The 22,543-nt window shown below is 44.1% G+C and overlaps 1 protein-coding gene across 1 annotated transcript in view; it reads right to left on the reverse strand.

The window, feature by feature from the left end:
* Positions 1–22,543, reverse strand: part of LOC139278162 (uncharacterized) — a 327,559-nt gene that overhangs the window by 248,042 nt on the left and 56,974 nt on the right. The window lies entirely within an intron of this gene.

Below are 22,543 nucleotides of genomic sequence, written 5' to 3' on the forward strand. Positions count from 1 at the left end.
GGCTATAGGGCGGGAGGAACTTAATATGATCACTATCACTAAAGAAGTAGTACTCAGCAAAATAATGGGACTAAAGGCGGACAAGTCCCCTGGACCTGATGGCTTGCATCCTAAGGTCTTAAAAGAAGTTCCTGCAGAGATAGTGGATGCATTGTTTGTAATCTACCAAAATTCCCTGGATTCTGGGGAGGTCCTAGCAGTTTGGAAAACCGCAAATGTAACGCCCCTATTTAAAAAAGGAGGAAGACAGAAAGCTGGAAACTATAGACCAGTTAGCCTAACATCTGTCGTTGGGAAAATGCTGGAGTCTGTAATTAAGGAAACAGTAGCAGGACATTTGGAAAAGCATGATTCAATCAAGCAGAGCCAACATGGTTTTATGAAAGGGCAATCATGTTTGACAAATTTGCTGGAGTTCTTTGAGGATGTAACGGCAGGGTGGATAAGGGGGAACCAGTGGATTGGTGTATTTGGATTTCCAGAAAGCATTCGATAAGGTGCCACATAAAAGATTACTGCACAAGATAACAGTTCACGGGGTTGGTGGTAATATATTAGCATGGATGGAGGATTGGCTAACTAACAGAAAAGAGAGTCGGGATAAATGGGTAATTTTCCGGGTGGCAAACAGTAACACGTGGGGTGCCACAGGGATTGGTGCTGGGGCCTCAACTATTTACAGTCTACATTAATGACTTGGATGAAGGAACCGAGTGTAATGTAGCCAAGTTTGCTGATGATACAAAGATGGGTGGGAGAGCAAATTATGAGGAGGACACAAGAAATCTGCAAAGGGATTATAGACAGGCTGAGTGAGTCAGCACAAATTTGGCAGATAGAATATAATTTGGGAAATTGTGAGGTTATCCACTTTGGCAGAAAAAATAGAAAAACAAATTATAATTTAAATGGAGAAAAATTGCAAAGTGCTGCAGTACAGCGTGCAGAAATCAAGCGCAGGCAGCGGAAAGAGCGTGCGGAAAACCAATCCATCTCACCCCTTCCCTCAACGACTATCTGTCCCACCTGTGACAGAGTCTGTGGCTCTCGTATTGGACTGTTCAGTCACCAAATAACTCACTTCAGGAGTGGAAACAAGTCTTCCTCGATTCCGAGGGACTGCCTATGATGATGATGTGCATGAAACACAAAAAGTTAGTGTGCAGGTACAGCAATAATCAGGAAGGCAAATGGAATGTTGGCCTTTATTGCAAGGGGGATAGAGTATAAAAGCAGAGAAGTCTTGCTACAACTGTACAGGGTATTGGTAAGGCCACACCTAGAGTACTGCTTACAGTTTTGCTCTCCATCTTTAACGAAGGATATACATGCATTGGAGGCTGTTCAGAGAAGGTATACTAGGTTGATTCCGGAGATGAGGGGGTTGACTTATGAAGATAGGTTGAGTACGTTGGGCCTATATTCATTGGAGTTCAGAACAATGAGAGATGATCTTACTGAAACATATAAGATAATGAGGGGGCCCGACAAGGTGGATATAGAGAGGATATTTCCACACATCGGGGAACCTAAAAATAGGGGGCATAGGCTCAGAATAAGGGGCTGCCCATTTAAAACTGAGGTGAGGAGGTAATTCAGCCCGAAAAGGTCTCTTACCGCCAGAAAACAGCGGCAAAGCGGTGGAGTCCAGTGGCTGTCGATTAGTGGTCAAATGGCCACCACTAGTGAAATTCACCTTGGTGAATTTTTTAGCAGCTCCTACTTCCGACCCGCTGCTGCCGACCAGTCCTAACTGCATAATCAAAGCGCGCATCGCCGATCCCCCGCACCTCCAGCCAAATTCAGGGGAGGGTGAACAGCCAGCTGTTGTGGTACATATAGGTACCAACGATATAGGTAAAAAACGGGTTGAGGTCCGACAAGCTGAATTTAGGGAGCGAAGAGTTAAATTAAAAAGTAGGACCTCAAAGGTAGTAATCTCAGGATTGCTACCAGTGCCACGTGCTAGTCAGAGCAGGAATTGCAGGATAGCTCAGATGAATATGTGGCTTGAGGAGTGGTGCAGGAGGGAGGGATTCAAATTCCTGGTACATTGGAACCGGTTCTGGGGGAGGTGGGACCAGTACAAACCGGATGGTCTGCACCTGGGCAGGACCGGAACCAATGTCCTCGGAGGAGTGTTTGCTAGCGCTGTTGGGGAGGGTTTAAACTAAAATGTCAGGCGGATGGGAATCTATGCAGGGAGGCAGAGGGAAGTAAAAAGGGGAAGAAGCAAAAGGTAGGAAGGAGAAAAGCAAGAGTGGAGGGCAGAGAAACCTAAGGCAAAAATCAAAAAGGGTCACATTACAACATAATTCTTAAAAGGACAAAGAGTGTTAAAAAAACAAGCCTGAAGGCTCTGAGTCTCAATGCGAGGTGCATTCGTAATAAGGTGGATGAATTGACTGCGCAGATAGCTGTTAACGGATATGATGTAATTGGGATTACGGAGACATGGCTCCAAGGTAACCAAGGCTGGGAATTCAACATCCAGGGGTATTCAATATTCAGGAAGGACAGACAGGAAGGAAAAGGAGGTGGGGTAGCTTTACTGGTTAAAAAGGAGATTATGCAATAGTAAGGAAGGACATTAGCGTGGATGATGTGGAATCTATATGGGTGGAGCTGCGAAACACCAAAGGGCAGAAAACATTAGTGGGGGTTGGATACAGACCACCAAACAGTAGTATGGAGGTTAGGGATAGCATCAAACAGGAAATTAGGGATGCATGCAATAAGGGTACAGCAGTTATCGTGGGTGACTTTAATCTACATATTGATTGGGCTAACCAAACTGGTAGCAATGCTGTGGAGGAGGATTTCCTGGAGTGTATAAGGGATGGTTTTCTAGACCAATATGTCGAGGAACCAACTAGAGAGCAGGCCATCCTAGACTGTGTCTTGTATAACGAGAGAGGATTAATTAGAAATCTGGTCGTGTGGGGCGCTTTGGGGAAGAGTGACCATAATATGGTAGAATTCTTCATTAAGATGGAGAGTGACACAGTTAATTCAGAGACTAGGGTCCTGAACTTAAGGAAAGGTAACTTCGATGGTATGAGACGTGAATTGGCTAGAATAGACTGGCAAATGATACTTAAACGGTTGATGGTGAATAGGCAATGGCAAACCCTCCCTGGTGGCCCAGTAGACCAAAGTTTTAAAATGTTGAATGCGCTCTCCTTTAAGTGAAGGACAGAGCCGTAGTGACTCACACACATCATGACGTAATCACTGCTTCCCTGATGATTGACAGCGGCGGTGACACTGTCCCGCCTCCACTTTCATCATGGGTCAGAGGGCACAGGGATGACGGCTGATGGGACTTGCTGCGAGTTGGGATACGGGCAGCAGAGAAACAGGTGTTCTTGTTAAATGAGGAATTTCACTAAAGCCCAAAACACAACAGGTCATCAATGTAAAACCTAAAGAGTGCATTTGATTGTAATATGATTTTAATTCAAAATGCAATACAGAAGTACAGTGAAGCTGAAGCAATCTAGATAGATCAGAATTGTTGAGAATACAACAAAATGTTGGAAAATATTATTGAAATTAAATGTTTATAAGAAATAAGGGCATTTCAAAAAGGCAAGAAAAATTTTAAACATAATCTGTGGAACAAAATATTGATTAGTCCGTGAGACTGAAATGCTATGAGGCATGAAGTAGCATATTAAGTAAGGTGCTCAAACAATCCTGAAGGTTGACAGTCCACAATGGGGCTAAGAAATCAACTGAAAAACTAATATATAGGAGCACAGAATATTGAAAACTGAAGAGCATTCAGAAAAGTAAACTGTATTATGGGCTGTTCTGGTGGAGCTTAATTGCCTGTTTTCAGCAATCTACTGGATAAATAGAAATGCTATCTCTAATTCAGCCTCTTGCTAATTGATGAGTTAATCTCACTTGCTGAAGCATCTGTACTGACCCTAGATGTAATGATGTGCAACTCTGCAGCAAGTAAGCTGCCTTCAAGTAGCTTAAAAGGTTAGGTGGCTCAGTGCTAGTAATTTCATCTGAGTCAAAATGTTGTGGGATCAAGCCCATTCTCAAACTATGAGCACATAATCCAGGTTGACATTTCAGTACAGCATTGAGCATTGTCAAGGATGGGATGGGATGTTAAAATGTAGTCCCATCTGCTTGCTCAGGTAGCCTTAAAAGATTGCATGGCACTATTCAAAGAATTGGGTGGAGGGGCTCTCCTGGTGTTCTGACTAACATTTTCCCTCAGCCAACACCATTAAAAAAAATCTGATCATTTGCTCACTTATGTCACTGATGTTTGTGGGACCTTGCCGTGCACAATTTGACCACCATGTTTGCCTACATACTGAAGCGACAACACTTCAAAATACTTTACGAATGGTGGAGACATGAAAAATAGATGCATCTCTCTTTTCTTTAATGTGCAACACAGTATTTGTTTTATTGTTGTCAATCTATTTGATGTAAACCATGTTTAGCTGTGTGCAGAATGGCATCTGCTAAGTAGGCCTAGTTATTTACTGTCGAGTATGATTCGGTTAGCCTGACATGGGTACTGGGGAAAATACTGGAATCAATTATTAAAGATGTAATACCTGCGCATTTGGAAAGCAGTGACAGGATCGGTCCAAGTCAGCATGGATTTATGAAGGGGAAATCATGCTTGACAAATCCTCTAGAATTTTTTGAGGATGTAACTAGTAGAGTGGACAAGGGAGAACCAGTGGATGTGGTGTATTTGGACTTTCAAAAGGCTTTTGACAAGGTCCCACACAAGAGATTAGTGTGCAAAATTAAGGCACATGGTATTGGGGGTAATGTATTGACGTGGATAGAGAACTGGTTGGCAGACAGGAAGCAAAGAGTGGGAATAAACGGGTCTTTTTCAGAATGGCAGGCAGCGACTAGTCGGGTACCGCAAGGTTCAGTGCTGGGACCCCAGCTATTTACAATATATATTAATGATTTAGACAAAGGAATTGAATGTAATATCTCTAAGTTTGCAGATGACACTAAGCTGAGTGGCAGTGTGAGCTGTGAGGAGGATGCTAAGAGGCTGCAGGGTGACATAGAAAATCGGTGCAGGTGTAGGCCATTCGGCCCTTTGAGCCTGCACCACCATTCAATAAGATCATGGCTGATCATTCACCTCAGTACCCCTTTTCTGCTTTCTCTCCATACCCCTTGATCCCTTTAGCCGTAAGGGCCATATCTAACTCCCTCTTGAATATATCCAATGAACTGGCATCAACAGCTCTCTGCGGTAGGGAATTCCACAGGTTAACAACTCTCTGAGTGAAGAAGTTTCTCCTCATCTCAGTCCTAAATGGCTTACCCCTTATCATTAGACTATGTCTCCTGGCTCTGGACTTCCCCAACATCAGGAACATTCTTCCTGCATCTAACCTGTCCAATCCCGTCAGAATTTTATATGTTTCTATGAGATCCACTCTCATCCTTCTAAACTCCAGTGAATACAGGCCCAGTCGATCTAGTCTCTCCTCATGTCGGTCCTGTCATCCCGGGAATCAGTCTGGTGAACCTTCACTGCATTCCCTCAATAGCAAGAACGTCCTTCCTCAGATTAGGAGACCAAAACTGAACACAATATTCCAGGTGAGGCTTCACTAAGGCCCTGTACAACTGCAGTAAGACCTCCCTGCTCCTATACTCAAATACCCTACCTTTGAAGGCCAACATACCATTTGCCTTTTTCACCGCCTGCTGAACCTGCATGCCAACTTTCAATGATTGATGTACCATGACATCCAGGTCTCGCTGCACCTCCCCTTTTCCTAATCTGCCGCCATCAGATAATATTCTGCCTTCGTGTTTTTGCCTCACATTTATCCACATTATACTGCATCTGCCACGCGTTTGCCCACTCACCCACAGAGAGGTGACGTCACAGCCAAGCTGGTAAGTGGTTGGCTGTTCGACTGGCAAGTATAACTCTCTTTTAGACTGACTTTTAGATTGGTTTAATTGCCAGCAAACTATTAAGTAGCTGTTTGGTGGTTAAGTAAAGTTTAGTAAGTAAATTAATTTAAGGGTTAAGTCATGGCAGGAGAGCTTGGACCCGTGTCATGCTCCTCCTGTGCTATGTGGGAAGCCGGGGACACTGAAGTGTCCCTGACTACTACGTGTGCGGGAAGTGTGTCCAGCTGCAGCTCCTGACAGGCCACATGATGGCACTGGAGCTGCGGATGGACTCACTCTGGAGCATGCGCGATGCTGAGAATGTTGTGGCTAGCACATTTAGTGAGTTGGTCACACCGCAGGTAAAGGTTAGGACAGATAGTGAATGGGTGACCAAGAGACAAGGCAAGAGCAGGAGGATCGTGCAGGAGTCCTCTGCGGTCTTCTCCCTCCAAAACAGGTATACCGTTTTGGATACTGTTGGGGGAGATGACTTACCAGGGGAAGGCACCAGCAGCCAGGTTCACGGCACCATGGGTAGCTCTGCTGCACAGAAGGGCAGGAAAAAGAGTGGGAGAGCTATAGTGATAGAGGACTTTATTGTAAAGGGAATAGATAGGAGTTTCTGCGGCCGCAACCGAGACTCCAGGATGTATGTTGTCTCCCTGGTGCAAGCGACAAGGATGTCTTGGAGCGGCTGCAGAGCATTCTGGAGTGGGAGGGTGAACAGCCAGTTGTCATGGTACATGTAGGTACCAGCGATATAGGTAAGAAGCGGGGCCTACAAGCTGAATTTAGGGAGCTAAGAGTTAAATTAAAAAGTAGGACCTCAAAGGTAGTAATCTCTGGATTGCTACCAGTGCCACGTGCTAATCAGAGTAGAGGGAGCAGGATAGTTAGAATAAATACGTGGCTTGAGCAGTGGTGCAAGAGGGAGGAATTCAAAATCTTGGGACATTGGAACCAGCTCTGGGGGAAGTAGGACCTGTACAAAAGGGATGGTCTGCACTTGGGCAGGACTGGAACTGATGTCCTGGGGGTAACATTTGCTAATGCAGTTCGGGTGTATTTAAACTAATAGGGCAGGGGAATGGGAACCTATGCAGCGAGATAGGGTGAAGTAATATGGAGTCAGAAACAGATGGTAGAAAGGTAAAAAGCAATAGTGGAAGGCCGAGTAAACAAAGGCAAGAAACAAAAATGGCCACACCAGATCATAATTCTAAAAAGACAAAGGGTGTTGAAAAAACAAGCCTGAAGGCTTTGTGTCTTAATGCAAGGAGTATCCGTAATAAGGTGGATGAATTAACTGTGCAAATAGATGTTAACAGATATGATGTGATTGGGATTACAGAGACGTGGCTCCAGGACGATCAGGGCTGGGAACTCAACATACAAGGGTATTCAACATTTAGGAAGGATAGAATAAAAGGAAAAGAATGTGGGGTAGCAATGCTAGTTAAAGAGGAGATTAATGCAATAGTTAGGAAGGACATTAGCTTGGATGATGTGGAATCTATATGGGTAGAGCTGCAGAACACCAAAGGCTAAAAAACATTAGTGGGAGTTGTGTACAGACCTCCAAACAGTAGTAGTGATGTTGGGGAGGGCATCAAATAGAAAATTAGGAGTGCATGCAATAAAGGTGCAGCAGTTATCATGGGTGACTTTAATATGCTTATAGATTGGGCAAACCAAACTGGAAACAATACGGTGGAGGAGGATTTCCTGGAGTGCATAAAGGATGGTTTTCTAGACCAATATGTCGAGGAACCAACTAGGGGGGAGGCCATCTTAGACTGGGTGTTGTGTAATGAGAGAGGATTAATTAGCAATCTCGTCGTGCGAGGTCCCTTGAGGAAGAGTGACCATAATATGGTGGAATTCTACATTAGGATGGAGAATGAAACAGTTAATTCAGAGACCATGGTCCAGAACTTAAAGAAGGGTAACTTTGAAGGTATGAGGCGTGAATTGGCTAGGATAGATTGGCGAATGATACTTAAGGGGTTGACAGTGGATGGGCAATGGCAGACATTTAGAGACCGCATGGATGAACTACAACAATTGTACATCCCTGTCTGGCGTAAAAATAAAAAAGGGAAGGTAGCTCAACCGTGGCTTTCAAGGGAAATCAGGGACAGTGTTAAAGCCAAGGAAGTGGCAAACAAATTGGCCAGAAATAGCAGCGAACCCGAGGACTGGGAGAAATTTAGAACTCAGCAGAGGAGGACAAAGGATTTGATTAGGGAAGGGAAAATAGAGTACGAGGGGAAGCTTGCAGGGAACATGAAAACGGACTGCAAATGCTTCTATAGATATGTAAAGGGAAAAAGGTTAGTAAAGACAAACGTAGGCCCCCTGCAGTCAGAATCAGGGGAAGTCATAATGGGGAACAAAGAAATGGCAGACCAAATGAACAAGTACTTTGGTTCGGTATTCACTAAGGAGGATACAAACAACCTTCCGGATATAAAAGGGGTCAGAGGGTCTAGTAAGAAGGAGGAACTGAGGGAAATCCTTATTAGTCGGGAAATTGTGCTGGGGAAATTGATGGGATTGAAGGCCGATAAATTCCCAGGGCCTGATGGTCTGCAACCCAGAGTACTTAAGGAGGTGGCGTTGGATGCATTGACAGTCTATAAACTCTGGCTCAGTTTCTATGGAGTGGAGGGTAGCCAATGTAACACCACTTTTTAAAAAAGGAGGGATAGAGAAAACAGGGAATTATAGATTGGTTAGCCTGACATCAGTAGTGGGTAAAATAATGGAATCAATTATTAAGGATGTCATAGCAGCGCATTTGGAAAGAGGTGACATGATAGGTCCAAGTAAGCATGGATTTGTGAAAGGGAAATCATGCTTGACAAATCTTCTGGAATTTTTTGAGGATGTTTCCAGTAGAGTGGACAAGGGAGAACCAGTTAATGTGGTGTATTTGGACTTTCAGAAGGCTTTCGACAAGGTCCCACACAAGAAATTAATGTGCAAAGTTAAAGCACATGGGATTGGGGGTAGTGTGCTGACATGGATTGAGAACTGGTTGGCAGACAGGAAGCAAAGAGTAGGAGTAAATGGGTACTTTTCAGAATGGCAGGCAGTGACTAGTGGGGTACCGCAAGGTTCTGTGCTGAGGCCCCAGCTGTTTACATTGTACATTAATGATTTAGACGAGGGGATTAAATGTAGTATTTCCAAATTTGCGGATGACACTAAGTTGGGTAGCAGTGTGAGCTGCGAGGATGATGCTATGAGGCTGCAGAGTGACTTGGATAGGTTAGGTGAGTGGGCAAATGCATGGCAGATGAAGTATAATGTGGATAAATGTGAGGTTATCCACTGTGGTGGTAAAAACAGAGAGACAGACTATTATCTGAATGGTGACAGATTAGGAAAAGGGAAGGTGCAACAAGACCTGGGTGTCATGGTACATCAGTCATTGAAGGTTGGCATGCAGGTACAGCAGGCGGTTAAGAAAGCAAATGGCATGTTGGCCTTCATAGCGAGGGGATTTGAGTACAGGGTCAGGGAGGTGTTACTACAGTTGTACAGGGCCTTGGTGAGGCCACACCTGGAGTATTGTGTACAGTTTTGGTCTCCTAATTTGAGGAAGGACATTCTTGCTATTGAGGGAGTGCAGCGAAGGTTCACCAGACTGATTCCCAGGATGGCGGGACTGACATATCAAGAAAGACTGGATCAACTGGGCTTGTATTCACTGGAGTTCAGAAGAATGAGAGGGGATCTCATAGAAACGTTTAAAATTCTGATGGGTTTAGACAGGTTAGATGCAGGAAAAATGTTCCCAATGTTGGGGAAGTCCAGAACCAGGGGTCATAGTCTAAGGATAAGGAGTAAGACATTTAGGACCGAGATGAGGAGAAACTTCTTCACCCAGAGAGTGGTGAACCTGTGGAATTCTCTACCACAGAAAGTTGTTGAGGCCAATTCACTAAATATATTCAAAAAGGAGTTAGATGTAGTCTTTACTACTAGGGGGATCAAGGGGTATGGCGAGAAAGCAGGAATGGGGTACTGAAGTTGCATGTTCAGCCATGAACTCATTGAATGGTGATGCAGGCTCAAAGGAACGAATGGTCTACTCCTGCACCTATTTTCTATGTTTCTATGAGCCAGATAAGAAGAAATTACAGCAGATGACCAAAAGTTTGGTCAAAGACGTAGGTTTTAAGGAACGTCTTGAAGGAGGAAAGAGGTAGAGAGGCGGAGAGGTTCATGGAGGGAGTTCCCGATAGTTGAGCAGTTATCAGGGATGCTCAAGAGGGCAGAATTTGAGGAGCGCAAATATCTTGGCCGGGGGGAGGTGGGGCGGTTGTGAGGCTGAAGGAGATTACAAAGATTGGGAGGGGCAAGGCCATGGAGGGATTTGAAAACAAGGATGAGAATTTTGAAATCAAGGTGTTGCTTAACTGGAAGCCAATGTAAGTCAGCGAGCACAGGGCTAATGGATGAGCGGGACTTGGTGTGAGTTAGGACACGGGCTGCCGAGTTTTGGATGACCTCAAAGCTTACGTAGAGTAGAATGTAGGAGGCCAGCCAGGAGTGCATTAGAGTAGTCAAGTCTAGAAGTAACAAAGGTATGGATGAAGGTTTCAGCAGCAGATGAGCTGAGGCAGGGGCAGAGACAGGCAATGTTATGGAGATGGAAATAGGCAGTTTTAGTTATGCCACGGATATGTGATCGGAAGCTCATTTCAGTTTCAAATATGACACCTAGGTTGCGAACAGTGTGGTTCAGCCTCAGACAGATGCTAAGGAGAGGGATGAAGTTGGTGGCTAGGGAATGTAGTTTGTGGCGGTGACCAATGACAATGACTTCGGTCTTCCCAATATTTAATTTGAGAACATTTCCGCTCATCTAGTATTGAATGTCGAACAAGCAGTCTGACAATTTGGAGGGGTCGAGAGAAGTGGTGGTGAGGTAGAGCTGGATATCATCAGTGTACATGTGGAAACTGACGCTGTGTTTCCGGATGATGTCGCCAAGGGGCAGCATATAGATAAGAAATGGGAGGGGGCCAAGGACAGATCCTTGAGAGACAACAGAGATAATGATCCGGGAATGGGAAGAGAAGCCATTGCAGGTGATTTTTTGGCAATGATTAGATAGATAAGAATGGAACCAGTCGCTTGCTGTCCCACCCAGCTGGACGGTGGTGGAGAGGTGTTGGAGGAAGATGGAGTGGTCAACCGTGTCAAAGGCTGCAGACAGATCGAGAAGGACGAGGAGGGATAGTTTACCTTTGTCACAGTCACAAAGAATGTCATTTGTGACTTTGAGAAGAGCCGTTTCGGTACTGCGGCAGGGGCGGCAAACATAGAGTTCCAGGAAAGATGGGCACGGATTTGGGAAGCAACACATTCAAGGACTTGAGAGAAAAGGGAGGTTGGAGAGCGGGTGGTAACTTGCAAGCACAGTGGGGTCATGGGTTGGTTGTTTGAGGCGAGGCGTGATGATGGCAGACTTGAAGGAGAGAGGAACAGTAACATAGAAACATAGAAAATAGGTGCAGGAGTAGGCCATTCGGCCCTTCGAGCCTGCATCACCATTCAATAAGATCATGGCTGATCATTCACCCCAGTACCCCTTTCCTGCTTTCTCTCCATACCCCTTGGTCCCTTTAGCCGTAAGGGCCATATCTAACTACCTCTTGAATATATCCAATGAACTGGCATCAACAGCTTTCTGCAGTAGGGAATTCCACAAGTTAACAACTCTCTGAGTAAAGAAGTTTCTCCTCATCTCAGCCCCAAATGGCCCACCCCCTACCCCCAGACCATGGGACATAGTCTAAGGATAAGGGGCAAGCCACCTAGGACTGAGATGAGGAGAAACCTCCCCACTGGTTCTGGACTTCCCCAACATTGGGAACATTCTTCCTGAATCTAACCTGTCCAGTCCCGTCAGAATTTTATATGTTTCTATGAGATCCCCTCTCATCCTTCTAAACTTCAGTGAATACAGGCCCAGTCGATCCAGTGTCTCCTCATATATCAGTCCTGCCATCCCAGGAATCAGTCTGGTGAAACTTCGCTGCACTCTCTCAATAGCAAGAACGTCCTTCCTTGGATTAGGAGACCAAAACTGGACACAATATTCCAGGTGAGGCCTCACCAAGGCCCTGTACAACTACAGTAAGACCTCCCTGCTCCTATACTCACATCCCCTAGCTATGAAGGCCAACATTTGCCTTCTGCGCCGCCTGCTGTACCTGCATGCCAACTTTCGATGACAGTACCCAAGGAAAGGGAATCGTTAACAAGTCAGCTAACATGAGAGTCTGAAAAGGAGTTGGGTGGTCAGCAGGTTAGTGGGAATAGTGTCAAGGGAAAGGAAGTGGGTCTCAAGGACAAGATGAGCTCGGAGAGGTGAAGAGGGGAGATCAGAGAGAAACTGAAGAAAAATGTGAGTTCAGGGCTAGGGCAGGTGGGAGCCACAGATGAAGTTTGGCCCTGTGGGCTAGGTGAAGGAAGGGAACTCACAGAGGCAGCTGATTGGATGACAAAGAAGTCCATGAGCTCCTCGCACTTGTTGTTGGAGGCGAGTATGGTGGAGACAGGGGAGAGAGGTTTAAGAAAACTTTTACCATTACTCAACTACAAGCTGTGTTCCATCAAACATGGCAAGGAAAAGGCTGTTAAGGTTATGCCCTGACATTTGCAACGAAACTGGATGATCAGAGGCTGCCAGTTTCTGCCAGTGAGGGAAAATGTTATCCCAAGATATTACATTGAATATACAGCACAGAAACAGGCCATTTGATCCAACTAGTCTATGCTGGTTTTACATTCCACACGCGTCACCTCCATTTTAATTAGCTCATCTCAGCCTTTCAGCATATCTTTCTATTCCCCTTTCTCTTTCTCTCATGCACTCGTCTAGTTTCCTTCTGAAAGCATCTAAGCCATTTGCCTCAACCACTTCCTGTGGTAGCGTGTTGCACATTTTAACCACCCTTGAGTAAAGAAATTTCTCCTTATTTCCTTACTGGATTTATTACAGGTTGGACCTCTCTAGTCCGGGACTCACTGTTCCGGAAACATCCGTGGTTGGGCCTGAGGGAGAGGAGAGTTTATATTTTTTAAAAAGCATCAAACCAGCGCGTTAATTAATAAATGTGGCTGGGAGATTTCTACATGGAGAGAGCGAGACCCAAGTTTTGCAGCCTGTGAGTTTGAAATACAATCTCAGTAAGTTTTGCAGTCTGAAGTTATCTGTGCCATCTCAGTGAGTGCTGCAATGTGTTACTGTGCAATCTGAGGCACTGGCTGGGGGCTGTGTCGTGGGTCTGTAACTTTAAACGGCGTCTCAGAAAGCGGGCTCGGTTGCTGCTGCGGTGTGTGTGTGTCTGTGTAGCGATTGGCTGGAAGCAGCTGTCAGTTAGTGAGTGTGTTCGCCGATTGGCTGGAGCAGCTGTCAGTCAGTGAGTGTGTGCGTGGGTATTGAGGGGGCCACCTACAGGCTGCCAGCACGCGCACACACACAGAGGAGCCCGCACGTTGTCGACAGGTACCAGTAACTAGGTTAGGTGTAACCTCTCGTGGTTCAGAAAATTCTCTGTTTCGGCATCAGTCAGGTTCCGAACCACAAACATCCAACCTGTAGTAACTATCTTGTATTTATGGTCCCTAGTTTTGGATTTTCCCACAAATGGAATGATTCTCTCCACATCGACCCTGTCCCACCCATTCTTAATTTTAAAAACCTCTATCAGGTCTCCTCTAAGTCTTCTCTTTTCTAAAGAAAAAAGTCCCAACTTGATCAATCTTTCCCCAATAGCTGTAATCTCTCAGTTCTGGTACCACCCTTGTAAATCTTTTTTGCAGTTTCTTCAGTGCTTCTATATCCTTTTTATAGTATGGAGACCAGAAAAGTGCAGCCTGACCAGGGTCCTATACAAGTTTAACATAACTTTACTATTGAATTCTATACCCCTAGAAATAAATCCCAGTGCTTTTGTTAGCATTTTTAATTGCTTTGCTGACCTGTGATGCTGCCTTTAATGATTTATTCACCTGTATTCCCTAGATCCCTTTGCTCTTCTACCCCATTCAGTTTCTTAAAAGATGTAGATGATGTTTCTATTTTTACTACCAAAGTGCATCACCTCACATTTATCTATGTTAAAGTTAATTTGTTACTTAAGTGCCCAGCCTGCTTATCTCTTCTTGTATTGTGTTGTATTTTTCCTCTGTTTTAACTATACCCTTCAGTTTGGAATCATCTGCAAAGTTTTGTTCTTTAGTCCAAATCATTAATGTAAGATACACCAACATTTCTGAGTTGGCTTTTCAGCAAAGGTTCGGAAGCAGTTCACTTGTCCACCCTCTCAAGGAGGATAGGACAGATGAAATTTAAAAGAAAATAATGTTTTTTTTTAAGCACAAGAAATGGTTAGATGCAGAAACCCCTAAAGCTCATTTGAATTCATTCTTCCAGAATACAAACTCAAAGTTCTGTTTGAAACATTTAATTAGAAGTCCTATGAAATATTCTTTATATCAATGTCTTTGTTAAAAGTATTAGTAGTGTATGTTGCTGAATTAACAAATCCAATCACTGCAGCTTTGACTTTTAAACTTTATATAATGCGCTAGCATACTTCACAGGTCCTTCAACAACATGAGATACCATTGTCTAATGCTGATTTGTAAACCTCCTGCCTGTAAGTGCGACAAATAGCACAGTGTGAGCAAGTTCATCTGGCAATGCATTTGTCTGTCGACCTTCAACTTGGAAGTCTCTAATTACTCTCTTGAACCTCTTTCCGTTTGTCTGTTCCCTTGCAACTACCCTGTTTTTAGAACTTGGAACAATCAAAGCTACTGTGTCGGATTTGCAACTTATGACAACACCTAGTTCTGAAATAGTAGCAGAGAGTAGATTTGACAGGATTGTCGTGAAACATGTCTGGAGAGGTGATCAAAACAAGACACTGCGTTGCTGAAAAAGCTTTAATCACAAATCTACAAAATTACATGACAGTCCCCAAAAATATGTTTTATAAACATCAAGCTATTGAAACGGTGCCTTTAAGTGTAGTCCAGAGGGCTGCAACAGAATTACAATCAGCAGGTTGACAGTTTCAAATCATTAGACACAATATTGAGGGCAGTGGGTGATATTTGTATGAAAATATTTCTCCACTATAGAAGTTCATGCAGTTTCTCATTTCAGCATCTTGTTCCACTTTCTAGACATCCTATTTGACCGAGCTGAGCTATCAACCCATATCCCCTCCATCACTAAGACCGCCTACTTCAACCTCTAATATCACCCCTCTCCATTCCTGCCTCAGCCCATCTATGTTTTGTTACCTCTAGATTAGACAATGCCAATCCTCTCCTGGCTAGCCTCCCATCTTCAACCTTCCATAAACTTGAACTCATCCAAAACTCTGCTCCCCATATCCTAACTTGCATGAGGTCTCACTGTGCATCACCCCTGTGCTCGCTGACCTACATTAGCTCCCGGTCCTGCAACACCTCAATTTTAAACTTCTCATCCCCGTGTTCAATTCCCTCCACAGCTTCACTTCCTCTCTATATCGTATCCTATAAACAGTCAGAGAACTCTGGGTTCCTCCAATTCTGGTCTCTTGCACATTCTTTTGTCCCATCATTGGCGGCCGAAAGCTCTGGAATTCCCTCCCTTAACCCCTTAAGATGCTTCTTAAAACCTACTTCTTTGATCAAGCTTTTGGTCACCTGTCCTGATATCTCCTTCTTTGGCTCAGTGTCAATTTACTTGTCTGATTATGCTCCTATGAAGAACCATGTAATGTTTTCCTATGTTAAAGGTGCTATACAAATGCAAGTTGTTGTTATTGTGATGAATATTCTCCAGAATTGGAAAGCCACTCTTAGCCCAAGGTACATTGCTGACCACAAAATCTGGGCCAGCGAACGAACGGCGCTCACTGTTCATTACACTTACAGTTGCTCACAGAATTTTTGTGGGCTTTTGCACTGCAACTAGAGAGTCAAAACAGTACAGTGCCCTCTACAGGGGATCTGGAATCTGTGTGTACAGGGCAAGCAATTGTGTATCTCCTTAACCAATCAAATTAAAAAATCCTCACTGAGATACGCAGAGTCTAAACTAGGAAGTGTAAGTTAGAATAATTATTTCAATGCCTAATCATGTACAGGTGGTGAAATAACGAGAGGGAAAGAAAGATGGGATTAAGCGAGAGATAAAAGAGGCAGAAAGAAAAAGTTAAAAAGTTAGAATTTAAAAACAAATCTCCAACAATAATTAAAATTTGAAGGAACCAGACTCCACAATTTTGAAGGTGAATTTTCACTGCCAGAGAGGTTGTTTGGCAGTAATTAAGCCACTAAAAATTCACTTACACTTGAATGGACAAGCCCTAACTGTTTGACGTGTTTAGTAGGTATCTAGTGAGTGACCTCGCGCTCCCGCCCATGCTCCCTTCAACATGTAGTTTGGGACCTGGAATGTCAATTCCGTCATTGAAACATCTGTGAACTCATCCCGTTTTGGCATGGAAGCAAGCCATCCTCGATACGAGGGACCGTCGTCTAAGAAGTGAGTGAGTACCACAACTTCACGCCCTTCATATATTTGAAAGTCTTAGCGAGATACCGGTATAACAAAGCTTCTGGAGGAGCAGGGCAACTCAGACAGCAAATTCCAGAAGCTTCTGTCCGATTTATTCCTTAGCAATGGTGAGCGCTGATAGCCTCACCATTATTCTTACCGCAAAATCTGGGCCAATATGTTTAAACAGCAGTTTATTCCCAGACTTTAACTAATGCTACTTTTAAATGTGGCTGATGCTTTTCTACTTGTTTATGAATGACAGTTCAGCTAGCACTGTGAGGCACAACAGGACATGAGGCAAACAATGACAGTTTGAAACTTTCAGCTGACCTCCAGGCCTGGATGTATACAAGTGTTATTCTGATATCAATCAGCATTAATCTGACAAACTCAGGCATCCAAGGAAACGGTCCCCTTCAGTACACAGGCTGCAAAACATCACTATACTGCAGAAATGTCGAGATTCACACATTTATCCAAGGAAATACAATATTTTTGAAGAGGAATGAATGAGAATAACACCGAATGGGGCAAAAAAATATTTAAAGCTGTTCGGCCTCAAAACAAATGACTAATTCTATCTGATCCCAAAGCTTCATATCTAGAAAAATAGCAAAGGGTAGAAGTCATGTAGCATGCAAATTAAGAGGTAGCTTACTGCAAAATATTTTCAATTCTTCTAAATCTATTCAATAGCTTTTATCCCTTACATGTGTGGAGGACAATCCTACTTATTAAATACTATGTTTTATTAAAAATATTCACTTCATTTGAATTTTGGGAATTGTCTGAAGGAACTCTCATAAACCTTTAAAAGCATCTCTCAACCCCTGGCCCATCAAACATTACACAGCGAGTAATTTTCATTGCGCTCCCTATGGGCGCGTACGAGGTGCAGCAAGTTCCAGATTTAGATATGTGAAGCACATGCGCCTAAACCCGGCACGCATCCAAAACTAAAGGACTTCCGCAGGCGGAGAGTTGGACTATTTGCCCAACTCCTGCCCAGCAAATGTCCTTTAAATTCGCACGACTGAAAAAAGCCGCCATAAAGTACAGAAAAACGACATTTAAAAAAATTTAAACATTTAAAATCTTGTTAAATAAGATAAGTTTATTTTTAGACACTTTAAAATATGTAAATTTATTTTCCAAAAAACGGAATTTTTGTTTTAAATAATTAAATTCCATTTTTATTACAGTTGGACCTCTCTGGTCCGACCCTTTGGGACCTGACCGGTGCCGGACCAGAGAATTTTCCGAACCACGAGAGGTCAACTGGTGACAATGCTGCTGACAACAACCCGGATGCGTTCTGCACATGCGCTGCACAGAAGCCTACTGCGCAGCATTTAGTCATCCAGATTCACTCCGTTTCTTAAAAATCCTCAGGCCCAGCTTCGGCACCTCAGTCAGCCGCCTGCCCTTCTCTTCTCTTCTCTTCTCTTCTCTTCTCTTCTCTTCTCTTCTCTTTCCTTGTCCGGCCTACTTACCTCAAAGAACAGTGGGTACATTTAAGGAGATATTTCACAACTCTCAAGAAAAATATATTGCAGTGAGGAGGAAAAGGCGTAAGAGAAAAGATAGCCCATCTGTGGCTAACTAAGGAAATAAAGGATGGTATCCAATTAAAAACAAGGGCATACAATGTGGCCAAAACTAGTTGAAGGACAGAAGATTGGGAAGTGTTTAAAAGCTAACAAAGAATGACTAAAAAAATGATTAAGAAAGGGAAGATAGACTATGAAAGTAAACTAGCACAAAATATAAAAATAGATAGCAAGAGTTGCTGTAGGTATATAAAAAGGAAAAGAGTGGCTAAAGTAAATGTTGGTCCTTTAGAGGATGAGACAGGGGAATTAGTGATGGGGAACCTGGAGATGGCAGAAACTCTGAACAAATATTTTGTATCAGTCTTTATGGTAGAGGACACTAACAATATTCCAACAGTGGATAGTCAAGGGGCTATAGTGGGTGGGGCGTGGGGTGGGGGGGGAACTTAACACAATCATAATCACTCAGTACTGGTACTCAGTAAGATAATGGGACTAAAAGTGGATAAATCCCCTGGACTTGATGGCTTGCATCCATGCATTAAGAGAAATAGCGGCAGGGATAATGGATGCATTGGTTGTAATTTACCAAAATTTCCTCGATTCTGGGGAGGTCCCAGCAGATTGGAAAACTGCAAATGTAACACCCCTATTTAAAAAAAGAGGGTAGACAAAAAGCAGGAAACTATAGACCAGTTAGCTTAACATCTGTGGTTGGGAAGATGTTGGAGTCCATTATTAAAGAAGCAGTCACAGGACATTTGGAAAAGCAAAATTCGGTCAGGCAGAGTCAGCATGGATTTATGAAGGGGAAGTCATGTTTGACAAATTTGCTAGAATTCTCTGAGGATGTAACTAACAGGGTGGATAAAGGGGAAGTGGATGTGGTACATTTGGACTTCCAGAAGGCATTTGACAAGGTGCCACATAAAAGGTTACTGCACAAGATAAAAGTTCACGGGGTTGGGGGTAATATATTAGCATAGAGGATTGGCTAACGAACAGAAAACAGAGAGTAGGGATAAATGGTTCATTCTCGGGTTGGCAATCAGTAACTAGTGGGGTGCCGCAGGGATCAGTGCTGGGACCCCACTATTTACAATCTATATTAATGACTTGGAGGAAGGGACAGAGTGTAACGTAGCCAAGTTTGCTGATGATACAAAGATGGAAGGAAAAGCAATCTGCAAAAGGACATAGACAGGCTAACTGAGTGGGAAAAAATTTGGCAGATAGAGTATAATGTCGGAAAGTATGAGGTCATGCCCTTTCGCAGAAAAAAATCAAAGAGCAAGTTATTATTTAAATGGAGAAAGATTACAAAGTGTTGCAGTACAGCAGGACCTGGGGGTACTTGTGCATGAAACACAAAAGGATAGTATGCAGGTACAGCATGTGATCAGGAAGGCCAATGGAATCTTGCCGTTATCACAAAGGGGATGGAGTATAAAAGCACGGAAGTCTCGCTACAGTTGTACAGGGTATTGGTGAGGCCACACCTGGAATACTGTATGCAGTTTTGGTTCCCATATTTACGAAAGGATATACTTGCTTTGGAGGCAGCTCAGAGAAGGTTCACAAAGTTGATTCCGGAGAAGAGGGGGTTGACATGATGAAAGGTTGAGTAGGTTGGGCCTCTACTCAATGGAATTCAGAAGAATGAGAGGTGATCTTATCGAAACGTGTAAGATTATGAGGGGGCTTGACAGGGTGGATGCAGAGAGGATGTTTCCAACGATAGAGGAGACTAGAACTAGAAGGCAGAATCTTAGAATAAGGGGCCACCCATTTAAAACTGAGATGAGGAGAAATTTCTTCTCTCAGAGGGTTGTGGATCTGTGGAATTCGCAGCCTCAGAGAGCTGTAGAAGCTGAGACATTGAATAAATTTAAGGCAGAAATAGACATTTTCTTAAACGATAAGGGAATAAGGGGGGGGGATCAGCCATGATCGTATTAAATGGCAGAGCAGGCTCGAGGGGTCATATGGCCTACTCCTGCTCCTATTTCTTATGTTCTTATGAAACCAACACCTCAAAAAACCACATACATACACACAAAAAAAAACTAGAGATCGGAGATAAAGTCAAGGAGAGAAGCCGACCCTTACCCACGATCCTACTCCCAGTCCGTGTGCAAGACACACACACACACATCCTGCCCCCCACCCCCCTTCCTCTCCCGTGAGACTGGGAAAGGCTGTCAAGATTTGTCATCCAAAATACATCACATGTACGTTTAACACGCAGAGCCACGATTTTTTCCCCCCCAATGGACGCCATCCACGCCGGGACTGATGCCGGATCAGGGATGTTTCTGGACTAAAGAGACCCGGACTGGAGAGATACAACCTGTATTTTGAAATGTGTGATTTAAAAAAAAAGTTATTTTCAGTGTTTGTGTTTTTGGGGGTATGTTTTTGGGAACCCCCCTACTCTAATAGGTTGGAGCGGCCCATGTGATCCTATTGATGCATACGAAATACTTACGATCCTGGGATACTTGTGCGTCAACAAAAGCATTCGCTGTTCGAACCGGGTATCGGCAACTTCACAGGAGCCAAGGTGCAGATCCACGTGGATTCAGATGCAAGACCCGTCCATCATAAAGCTTGGGCAGTGCCGAATATGATGAAGGAGAAGGTCGAAATTGAACTGAACAGAGTCCAGCGTGAAGGGATCATATCACCGGTCAAATTTAATGAATGGGCCAGTCCCATTGTTCCTGTGCTTAAAAGTGATGGCACAGTCAGAATCTGTGGAGACAAGGCTATGATCAACAGGCTTTTGAAACAAGATCAGTACCCGTTACCGAAGGCTGATGACTTGCTTGCGACGCTAGCTGGAGGGAAGTTGTTCACAAAACTGGACTTGACGTCGGCCTATATGACGCAGGAGTTGGTCGAGACGTTGAAGAGACTTACGTGCATTAACACATACAAAGGACTGTTTATTTACCACAGGTGCCCATTTGGAATTCGCTCGGCTGCAGCAATATTCCAGAGGAATATGGAAAGTCTACTGAAGTTCGTTTCCAGAATCGTCATGTTCCAAGATGACATCCTGATCACCGGTCGTGACTCCAAGGAACATCTGAACAACCTGGAAGAGGTTCTACTGTGTTTGGACAGAGTGAGACTCAGACTTAAACACTCGAAGTGTGTCTTCGTGGCACCGGAGGTCGAATTCCTCGGGAGGAAAACCAAAGCCATCAAGAATGCACCCAAGCCGCAGAACATGATGGAGCTGCATTCGTTCCTGGGTCTACTCAACTACTTTGATAACTTTCTACCTAAATTGAGCACCTTACTTGAACCACTGCATATGCTATTGAGAAAAGGCAACAACTGGGTGTGGGGCGCATTGCAAGACAGAGCTTGAGAGAAAGCCACCAATCTGCTTTGCTTGAACAAGCTGCTGGTACATTATGACCATGTAAACGTTTAGTTTTGGTCTGTGACACACCGTCATATGGAATAGGTTGTGTGTTACAACAAGCCATTGAGTCGGGGAAACTACAACCTGTCACATATACATCCAAAAGTTTGTCTAAAGCAAAAAGAGCCTATAGTATGGTAGAAAAAGAAGCTTTAGCGTGTGTGTACGGTGTTAAAAAGATGCATCAATACCTGTTCGGTCTGAGGTTCGAATTAGAGACCGATCACAAGCCACTCATTTTGTTGTTTTCCGAGAGCAAAGGCATCAATACCAACGCTTCATCCGCATCCAAAGGTGGTGCTGACATTATCTGCCTATGATTATGTCATTCGCCACAGACCTGGCACAGAGAATTGTGCTGATGCTTTGAGCCGGTTGCCGTTGCCCACACCGGAGGTGGAAACGCCTCAACAGGCAGATTTAATGTTAATCATAGATGCTTTTTAGAGTGAAGGCACCCCTGTCAGGGCTCAACAAGTTAAGACCTGGACCAGCCAGGACCCAATATTATCAGTGGTAAAGGGTTGCATCCTTAAAAGGGGATTGGTCTGCTATACCTCATCAAATGTGCGAGGAGGCCAAACCGTACATTCATCGCAAGGACTATTCAAGCAGATTGCATATTGTGGGACAATCGTGTTGTAATGCCGAAGAAAGGGAGAGAGAAGTTTGTGGGTGAGTTACACAGCACACATCCTGGTATAGTGATGGCGATGGCCATCGCCAGGTCCCACGTATGGCGGCCAGGAATTGATTCTGAGCTGGAAGCATGCGTGCATCAGTGCAATACTTGCATGCAGCTCAGCAAAGCACCAGCAGGATCGCCGCCGAGTCTGTGGTCATGGCCATCCAAACCTTGGTCCAGGATCCATGCAGATCCCTTCCTGGGCAAGATGTTTTTAGTGGTGGTGGATGCTTATTTGAAGTGGATAGAATGCATAATCATGTCATCCAGTACGTCCACGGCAACCATAGAGAATCTCAATGTCATGTACGCGACACATGATCTGCCTGACATAGTGGTGAGCGACAATGGGTTGTGCTTCACCAGTC

This window comes from Pristiophorus japonicus, chromosome 13 (assembly GCF_044704955.1).
Source record: "Pristiophorus japonicus isolate sPriJap1 chromosome 13, sPriJap1.hap1, whole genome shotgun sequence".
NCBI classification, from domain to species: domain Eukaryota; kingdom Metazoa; phylum Chordata; class Chondrichthyes; family Pristiophoridae; genus Pristiophorus; species Pristiophorus japonicus.